Source organism: Crocodylus siamensis, chromosome 1 (genome assembly GCF_052110815.1).
Source record: "Crocodylus siamensis isolate JL-2025a chromosome 1, ASM5211081v1, whole genome shotgun sequence".
Classification (NCBI taxonomy): domain Eukaryota; kingdom Metazoa; phylum Chordata; order Crocodylia; family Crocodylidae; genus Crocodylus; species Crocodylus siamensis.
Genome location: NC_143395.1, coordinates 241,233,609 through 241,244,244, shown reverse-complemented (window position 1 = coordinate 241,244,244; position 10,636 = coordinate 241,233,609). Strand labels below are relative to the sequence as shown.

The following is a 10,636-nucleotide window of genomic DNA, read 5'->3' as shown; positions in this document are numbered from 1 at the left end:
AATGTCACTGTCTTGAGAGAGGGAAAATATATTCAGACTCTATTGTAGGAAATCTGGCAAAGCTCTTCCAAAGAAACAGAAGCCTGACCTGCTACTTTTGCTTTGAGTCCAATTCTAGCAGTGGATGGCAGAATCTAATCACTTATGTTTTTACACTAACAGGGCAAGAGAGAGGCAGCAAACAGGGCAAGCAGTTTTCAGGCAGTTCACTGGGAACAAGAGAAGGAAGAAGAGAAAGAGAAGCCATGCACCAGATCGTGCCCAGGGAATGTAAGGGATTTAGGACTGTCTGTGCCTTTGGTTTGATGAGTGTTTCTTTGGTTAGATGTGTATGTTTTAGGCCTGTGCTCTGAGAAGCTGGGAGTGTTGCTAGCTGACATGTTTGGAGAGTCACTAGCCATCATCTTTGAAAACTCATGGTAACTGGGTGAGGTCCTGGACTACTGGAAAAGAGCAAAAACAGTGGCTTCACCAAAGGCAAGTCAAGTCTGACCAACCTGGTTGCCTTCTATTATGAGATGGATGGCTCTGTGGATGTGGGGAGAGCAGTGGATGTGGTATACCTTGATTTTAGCAAGACTTTTGACACAGCCTCCCACAACATTCTCACAGGTGAGCTAAGGAAGTAGGGGTTGGATGAATGGACTGTAAGGTGGTTCGTTGGGCTCAGGGGGTAGTAGTGAATAGCTCAATATCTAGTTGTCAGCCAGTATCAAGTGGGTCAGTTCTGGGGCAGGTTTTGTTCATTATCTTCATCAATAACCTGGAAGATGGGATGCAGTGCACCCTCAGCAAGTTTGCAGATGGCACCAAACTGGGGGCAGTAGTAGATATGCTGGGGGGCTGGGCTAGGATTCATAATGACTTAGACAAGTTGGAGGACTGGGCCAGAATAAATCTTATGAAGTTCAATAAGGGCAAGTGCAAAGTCCTGCACTTAGGACAGAACAATCCCATGCACCAGTACAGGCTGGGGGCTGACCAGCTGGGCAGCAGCTCTGCAGAAAATGACCTGGGGGTTATAGTGGACAAGAAGCTGAATATAAACCAACACCATGCCCCTGTTGCCAAGAATACTAACAGCATAAAGGGCTGCATTGTTAGGAGTGTTGCTAGTAGGTCAAGGGAAGTGATTATTCCCCTCTATTCAGCACTGGAGTACGATGTCCAGTTTTGGGCCCCCACTACAGAAAGGATGTAGTGGAGAGAGTCCAGAGAAGGGCAATGAAAATGGTGAGGGGGCTGCGGCACATGACTTATGAGGAGAGACTGAGAGAAATGGTCTTATTTAATCTAGAGAAGAGAAGACTAAGAGATGATTTGATAGCAGCCTTCAAATACCTGAAGAGTATAAGGGGGTTTCTAAAGAGGATGGAGCTGGACTGTTCTCAGTGGTGGCAGATGGCAGAGCAAGGAGTAATGTTCTCAAGTTGCAGCAAGGGACGTTTAGGTTAGATATTAGGAAAAACTCTCTCATTAGATGGATAGTAAAACATTGGAACAGATTACCCAGAGAGGTTGTGGAATCCTTGGAGGTTTTTAAACCCAGCTAGACAAAGCCTTGGCTGGGATGATATAGTTAAGGATGGTCCTGCTTTGAGCAGGGGGTTGGACTAGATGACATCCTGAGGTTCCTTCCAACCCTAATTTTCCATGATTCTATACGCTAATTCTACCCCTGGTTATCATGTTATGGAATATTAATATTATTTTATGCATTGGCATTATTTTGATATATTCACTTCATGTGCATTTTCTATAATAGAGACAGATAGATAAAGAACACTGCTAAGTTTTCTAGGTATTGTTTGATATAAATCAGTGGCCCTGGTGATGGTGCCCTCAAGCACATTCCAGATGCCAACGGAAGACAACTTCCAAAACCAAAAGCAGTATAGCAGTGACTGTACATGAAAGTAAATTAGGTTCAGAGGAAACTAACTGGCACTAGCACACATCATACTATTTAAACTACTACATACCAAGCAGAAGCAACATGCTAACATAGGTATAGCTATTACGTTTGACACCATGTGCAAAACTTCCTGGGGGGTAGGGGGAACGGGTGCCAAGCACTGGAGAGCACAAGAAAGGTGAGAGAGAGAAGGAAGGGAAGTCTTATCTGTCCTGGAGACTTAAAGACCGCCTGCTGCACTCCTGCACCTGGCTTAAGGCTGCTTCTGCCATGTCCCAGTACCTATGGCCTGGAAGCACAGGGCTGCTCTTTACATGAAGTCCCCAGGGAACCCCAGGGGAGTCTATGTCAGCATCCAGGGCTGGTGCCTCTCTTATCCCCACCCCTAGATTAGGCTCCTGCATGCCAGACAAGCATAATGTTCTCAAGGCCACTGTAACTAGAGATGGGAAGCTTACCGTACAGGCATCACCAAAGAGTATAAATAGTACCCAACCTTTTCTTTTCAAAACTGGTTCTCTCCTAGAAACTTTAGATAGTTTCACTAGCTTCCTCCATCTGATTAATTATCTATATATTGAGTGCTTTCACACAGTCTTCCCCAAAACACAGAAAAATGACAATTCTCCCTTTGATAATCATTAATTAAGAACTGTATTTTTTGGTTCTTGATTAGAGAATGTAATTCTTGGACAAACTTTAAAACAGATTAAACTAAACTACCTCAAGATTTCAGAGGAAAACTTCCAACATAGAGTTTTCAACTCTTTGATGCAACGTAAAGTGAGTACACAAAGCTTAATCTTATTAATCACAATTTAAATATGAAATAATGAAGCTGTAGTGCCAGATGGAAACATGAGTCAAGACAATGATCTATACGGTAGTCAGAGACAGAAGAAACTTTAGGCAACAAAGATATTCACTAAGCCTGCCGACAGGCATGAAAGAAAACAAACAAACCCATACTTTACCAAAACAGGCAGTAAGTTAGTTCACATGCTTCAGATTCAGTCAGCTATTAGATAAAAAAAAAAAAAAAAGCCTGGCTGAATTGCCTGATCTATACAGATGTTGCGTGAGCCAGGTCCAACTAATGCAATGCCTCTTCTGGGCATATACTGGACTTGGTGGAGGTAAGTGGAGTTTAAAGTAAAGCACTATTCTTCTTGTATTTTTTTTAGTTTGTAAGTAGCCTAATACTTTGCAAAGATGTCTGCATTTTGGTTTAATGAACAAATCTCTGTAAATCCAAACAACACACACACACACAAAAGGTAAATTTCACTTAATTTTAAGAGAGTAGCAGGAATTGGCTGTATCTGTGACTCTGACAATAGCCTCCTCTCTGTATGACTGTAATGCATTCAGTGCTTGAGGCAGTGAAACCACTGCTCCCATTTACCACCCACACCCCCACTTTGCGGTCCACTTTGGCCTCTCAGGGTCCCACCCTGTTATCTTACCTGCCACACCTTGATTGAAAGGGAGGGTGAAGGGGTTTGGAGGGTAGGCCCTTATCTGGGCTGGGACCCTCTGGCCTTGTCCCCACTTTACCCTGGCTATGACCCTCAGCCTGTGGTCCACTGTCCTAGGATTGCAGTCTCCCAGGCCCCAGCTCTGTCCCTGTGGGCTCTGGGCTCCTCAGCCCTTGGTCTTACTATTGTGAGCTCTGGGTCTGCAGCATCTCTTTGCCATCTCTTGTTTCCTCCCTCTGTCTACCAATAACAGTCATTCTGCAAGGTCGTGGCCTCAGGAAGGGCTCTATGCTGAGAGGCCCCTGCCAATACCCCTGTGGCCTCCAACCCACCCCATTCAGCCACATCCAGTCCTGTGCTATAAAAGAAAACCAAAAAAAACAGGGTCTGCTCCAAAACAAAAGGGCCAGTCCTGCCCTCCAGAAGTCCTACGTTGAAGGCCCAAGCCACTTATTTGTTTCTGTCCAGGATGCAGGCTTTCTTCCAAGTCCTCTGTAGCTCAGAGTCCTTCCTCTGGGCCATCCAGACTCGTGCTGTCCTGGAGCTCTACCCCTTGAGGGTCTTATGGTCAAAATGCCCCCACTGGCTCAGCCCTTGTGCTTATAAGTCTCTTCCTGGGTCACCTGACCCTCCACTTCCATCCCCAGCCCTGTCAGTCACTGTGTGCATGTGGGATGGGTGGCCATTTTATTCCAGAGCTCTTTGCCCATGTTAACCCATCCCAAGGACAGGTCAGTTTCCCCTGGGCTCCCTCTCCCCTTCAGTAATGGGGTAGGAGCCCTGTTACAATGATGTCACCAGGCTAAAAGCTTCCAGTCAAAATTACTAAGCTGGCCACAGTCTAGAATTACGCAGTGGCCCAACTCATGTCAAAGAGTTTCCAAATACCTTCAGGTATTTTGTAACATTCAGTTGTGTATTTTTCTTATCTGAATTGCATATTCTGATTATTCAAATTGCCTTGGTGACATATAAACATATAAGAAACATACAAACAAAGGAAAGAATAAAGCATGCTGTTACCATGAGATAGCTAATGCAAATGAGCTATTTATCTATAAAAACTTAGTGGAAACAAACATTTTAGCTTTTCCAAGTAAACTTGACACGGTCAACAAGCACGGGGTGGCATAGAACTGATCTTGAACAGCTATCTCACAGTAAAACACCACAAATGCATTATCTCCGAGTAATATTTTTTTTGTGGTGAAATAGCTATTACCTGCTTGCTATATTGATTAGGGGGAAAGTAAAGACACAAGTGTAATCAAAACCTAAAGGCTGTAGTGGAAACCAACCAAACAAAACACAAACACACTTCAAATACAATTACCAATTTCCCTTTTAAAGAAATTAAATGTGAATAAAATGTGAAGGCTATATTTACTATACTTGCCTTGTAAGTACAGAGAACTGAGCTCAAACTGGACCTAGATCACACAGCAATTTCTGTTTGGTGCTTTCTATTTGTTATTACAATAACAAAATCTAGCCTGGTTTTTGGGTGCTTGTCAATTTGTAAAACAGAAGCGAAGGAGGGTTTCTGTAGGTCAAGAATGATGTGCGTTGGCAATGCTGTGTGGGAAAATATGCGCAGCACCTGCTTGCACCACACAGGCTCTAGCCATTGCTCCTCTTTCAGGAACTTTAAATAAGCTGAACTAACTAAAGCTCTGATCTTGCAATTTACAGCCCACAGGTGGATGGACTGCTGTGCTCACAAGGAGTCTCACTGATATCAGTGGGGTTCCTCACAGGTGCAGCTGTCCCTACGCACATTGTAAATTGTAGGTTTAGAGGTTGTACTAAGACTGAAAATGGAAAAAGTAAAATAAAATGACTTCATAGATTTCCTCTGAATGCTCTCTAAATGGAGGGACAGTAAACAAGAGAGTTTAATCCAGTTCAAATTTCCTTTTTTTTTTTTTAAGGTTCTTAAGAGTGTGTCTCTTTGGGTTAAAGAAAAGAACAATTTCTTACTTGCAAGTAGGACCTCAAGTCTCCTTGAGGACAATTGGGTTGATCCCTAAATGGAATACAATTTCTACTTATTTTCTTCTCCTGTATATATTATTACTTGTTACAGGTATTATTCCTTGGGTGTGTTGACACATGCCTATGACTGCTCAGTTGGTACTGTGCAGTACCTGCCTGTACTGCACAGGCCTAGCAGCACATGGGTCGTTTTGTAGCTCATTGCTACTGCACAGTAGCAGCAGAATCACGGCTAGTGCCTGTTGATGCTAAGCATCATTGCTTGTCATGACAGCAATGTAGTGTCTCCTGTAGAAGCGCCCCCTTTAACTAAAATTGTTTGCTCTGCTGAGCTGTTCTCCCAGCTTATTTTTTATATTCAAGCTTTTGTCCATAGGACACAGTACTGGCCCACAAAGATCTGGCTCTTAGCTCTTCTCCAGTTGTTATATCAGTGTTTATTCAATGAAATAAGAGAAAAAATTAAATTTTTCCTCTCTACTGTTCTAGGAAACTTGAAATATGCTGCTGCTGTGGTCAGCTGTAAGGTGCTGTGTGATTATATAAGATAGAGAAAAGAGGTTCAGGGGCACAAGATGTGGGGAAAAAAAAGCTCTAGAACACGGGTGGGCAAAATACGGCCTGTCGGCCAGTTCTGTCCCAAGGAGGGTTTTTGTCTGGCCCACGGAGGCTCCCTCAGTCCAGCCTGGCCCAGGCACAGTTGAGCCATGACATGTCCTGCAGCCCCCAGTGGAGCTGGACTGCTTTTCTAAGCAGCTCAGGTGACAGGCAGCTCCTTCTAGCTGCCACCGCTGCTGGCCCCAGCCCCACTGTACCAGTGGGGACCTGTGCTGTGCTGCACAGCCCTGACCCTGACCCCGACCCTATGTGCCCCATGCCTGCTCCTGGCTCGCCCGCCCAGGCTGAGCAGTGGCAGCACAGGGCAAAAGCTGTTGCTCAGCGTGGGAGGAGGGGAAGCAGTTCCTCCCCATCCCACTGCCAGCAGTTTCAGGCTGCAGTCTTATAAAGCCTGTGTGGGGCTGCCCTGTGTCTCCACCACTGTCACTGCCAATTCCAGGATGCCCCACAGGGCAGTGATGGCAGTGCTAGAGCAGATGGAGGGCAGCTCTGCTTAGGCTCTGGGTGGCTGCAGCAGGGAACTGCTGGCAGCGGGAGGGGAAGGGCCGCTTTCCCACCATGCTGAACAGCAGCTTTTGTCCCACGCTGGTGATGCTGAGCCTGGACGGGTGAGCCCAGAGCAGGGGCAAGGCATGCAGGATCGGGGCTGTGCAATAGGGGTGTGAGAAATGAGTCCTATTTGATTCAGATTTGCCCTGAATTGGGGACAGTTCCCAATTCAATTTGTCTGAATCTGAAGATTTGATGCTGATTCGAGGAATCAATGATTCGGCCATAGACGCAGCTTTAAATGCTTTTACTACATACCTTGAGGTACCAGATGTGGCTTATGAATGCTGTGATGCTGGGGTGGATGGAGTGTACCACAGGAGCATGGGGGGGGTGGCCCACAAGCTTGGTGGAAAACGGAAGTACTTCCGGTACACTTCTGGGTCCACCAGGGAGAGTGCTGGGGCTCCCCCCTGTGCCTCCTAGGCTCAGCAATCAGCCACAGGGGGGACCCCAGGTGCCCCCCCAGACCCAGGAGGCACCAGTCACTGATCGGAGGGGATGGAGGGGGGCTCCCCCCACACTCCCCGACAGAACTAGCAGTGGACCAGAAGTGCTTTTGGTCCACTTCCGGGTCAGCATTCATGGGCTGCCTGGAACCTTGAGGTATGTAGAAAAAACATTTAAAGCTGTGGCTATGTCCAAATTGCCAAATCTTTCTGAATTTCTCCAAATTGATTCAGAGGGTTCCAGTTAGATTCGGAGCTATTAAAGGGTCTCCTGATTTGATTTGGATTTGGAGTTTCGGCCACCGAATCTCTGTCAAATCGAATCAGTGACTGAAGGTTTGCGCAGCTCTATAGTGCAGTGCAGCATGAGTTCCTGCTGGTACTGTGCCCCTCCACCTGAAATAAATGCCTCCCCCTGCTCTAGAAGACATGACTTGTTATTGAGTTGTGTTCTACAATGTGGAAAAATATGGTCTTCCTGGATTCTTAAACCATATTTGGTCAGCTGGCCTCAAGCTCATTTGGTGTCTTAGACACCAAAATTATTAATTGGTTTATATTGTCCATTTTGCATAAGTGAAATTGCTTTATAATTCTATAAATTATGTAAATCTAAACGTAGTAACACTTAGATGTGCTTCAACACTTGGAAATTCAAGTTCTTTGTATTTGAGAAGGTTCACTTCATATTTATAAGACTTCAAATTGGTCCTATATACTGTTCCAGCAGTAGGAAGTCATGTAACAGTATCATAACTTGTTAGAGTAGTCATTCAACACAGAATCAGTGTGGAGTCACAGGATGTAATTCAGATGAAAGTCCTTGCAGACCTGTGGCCTCTGAATTCTGCACCTGGATGGGGAGCATTTATACTGCTGAATATCTGCATGATTTGGAGTTTCAGTGTAGCCTTTAGGTGGCCCAGATAATAAGTGCAAATTAGAAAAGGCCTGAGGCTACCCTCATTTGCAGCTGCGGCTGGGAAAATGATCACATTGACTCCAACTTGGATCAGAATGTAGATACTTTAAATAAGGTTTAAAGTCATTGTTCTTCTCCTTACCCCGGTTTGTGTGTTTTGGTCCAGTGTAAAATCTGATTCAAAGAATTGGTTGCATTTATATAAAAGAGAGCTGATCAGAAATTTGATGAGCTTCTTCTTTTCTGTTGAAAACACCACTTGTGTGAAACTGCTATGTTTGATGTACGTATATTTTAACTGTGTAGTCCAACAAAATCTTGTCTGATGGTTTCTTACGTCATGAGTGGAAAGGAAGAGAGCAAGAGAATGCCTTTTATTAAAGCCAAATACTGCACATTGGTTTGGGATTTGGGAGACTAAGGCTCCAGACCTTGTTCTTCTAAGTCTCAGGCCAGAGTTGTAACCCTTTGGTTCACACCTCTTCTTCTTCTACCTTCCCACAGTCAGAATGTTTCTTGCTTTTCCAGAAAGAAAATATTTTTAAGAGTCTCATTTTCTGTTACAAATAGAAAATATTTCAACAAAGATACTATTCACTGAACTGGGATGTTTTCGGCCATCCTTAGCATAAACTACTCCATACAGTGATTATTTTCCCCCTCCCAGTTTATATTCTTTGTGGCACAATGGCTAATATTTTTTGGTGGAATTTTAGCTCCCTCCGCATAATTTTAAAAGGCATTCTTCTCTAGTGTTAAGTATCAGCATTATAAAGGGAAGAAAAATATTTAATGCAACTGGGATTTCAAAACCTTTTTGAACATACTTCACATTTGCCAGATTAATAAAAGGCTTTTTATTGCCCCTCCTCTGTAACTTTGTGAACCAACTGTATTGAATATTGTTGTAGATGTCTACTGGAATATAGTATCCCAGAAGAGGAGGGGAAACTGGATAGCCATAATATGAAACATCAGCCTTTCTTCCTTAAATATATAGCATATTGGAAACTCCTCATGCTGTCTAAAAAGTTACAGCCTTTGTTTAATGCTTGAAGAATAATTCTAATAAATGCTCACTAACATTCATAAATGACTATATTTTTTAAAGTTAGACAAATGAAACGTTTGCAAGCATCCTATTTATGCAAACACAAATAGGGTATTTTGATTGGCAAGCATTAAGCCTTTCATCCTTGCCTTGATTTTAACGTGAGCATTTTTTTTTTATTTTCAGGCAAATGTAGGTATTTCTCAGTGCACGAATTTGGCCAAATGATTCTTGAAAACATCACTGGGAAACTAAATGCCCTAATATTTCTCCTGTGCAGAATTGCTGGTATAGAACATTGTTTCCAACTTGGATCCAAAAAGGTTAATAACTAATTGAGACATAATATTAACATGCAAAACATTCCTTGGAAGGGGAACAAGAAATTACAGAAAGTTCCTTGTCTTTTAGAATAATGCAGTGTGGAATTTCCCTAAGATAAGTCTTCAAAAATAAAGTATATACTCTGCTTTTTGTATGCAAATCAATACGTTAGAAGTGTGTTTCTTATTTGTTATATTGCTCTGCCATCTGTAGGTCACTGAGAAAATTCCTCCTCCTCCTCTGTGTTTCAATGCATCTTATTATTTTACTCACCATCCACTAACAACATTTTGGGGGGGATTTTATTTTCCTATCCTGTGTACATCGTGCAGTTCATTTTGAAACGTGTTTCATCTATTTTAATTCCTAATCTGTGATTACCATGACCATTTCTCCCAAGTCTGCTGCAATTATACTAGAAAATCCTGTAGCTCCAAAAGCAGCTGAAGATCAGTTAGGCACAAAGGTGGCTTTAAGTTGCCATGAACTACCCTCCCGTGAGCAGTGATTCTGCATGCTGGATGTTTAGTTTGCATTTTTTGTATCTTTTTTTCAATACCACCTCTCATCCAGGAGCAATTGGAAATGTTCTTATGTGATTCCTGTAAATATATCAGGTAATCATTTTCAAGGGAGCCACATACAGACACCTGACCCATAGTCTTGGGATGCTGTATAGAATCTGCCTGTTATGTGTCCTCAGCCTACCTCAGCTGTAATTAGTTTTGCTCACTGCTAAATTAAAATGCTAATAAACTGCTGTGTGTGCATCTTATGCCCACATCAGAAATCTTTTAGACTGCTTTGTATGAGGGAGGCTATATTTTACAAATGTTTCTTCCTTGCTTTGTGTCTTTATACCTTTTGCAGTTGGGAATGTGAAGTCCCTAAAAAGTAACAGAACCAAACTTACAGAAACAGGTACCTAGGTACCAGGTGATTTTTGTAGACATCCCAAATTTGGAAGAATTTGTAAGACCCTAACAACAACAGTTCTCACTATGTTAAATTGCCCAGGCCCAGTCGATATGTCATTAACCATCACCGAAACCTCACACGCACATTGCTGCATGTTCACGTACTGCAGTAAGACAACTATGAAAAAAATTAAGCAGAGTATTGAGTCTGGCAACTTATACATTTTGGCTATACTTATCTTTCAATTATCAGAAACTGAAACTCAAGCTGTAGAATTAATGGGTATTCTGTCTCTTTATGCTACTTCCGAGAGGCCTCTAGGACTAACAATGAATGGATCTAGGTGAACAGTCATTTTGTATCTGTAATTGCAACCATGATGCCAAGCCATATCAGGCTTTGCCTGCATGTGCATAT

General features: G+C 43.1%; 1 protein-coding gene across 1 annotated transcript in view; it reads right to left on the bottom strand.

The window, feature by feature from the left end:
- Nucleotides 1-10,636, bottom strand: part of ROBO1 (roundabout guidance receptor 1) — a 796,429-nt gene that overhangs the window by 740,153 nt on the left and 45,640 nt on the right. The window lies entirely within an intron of this gene.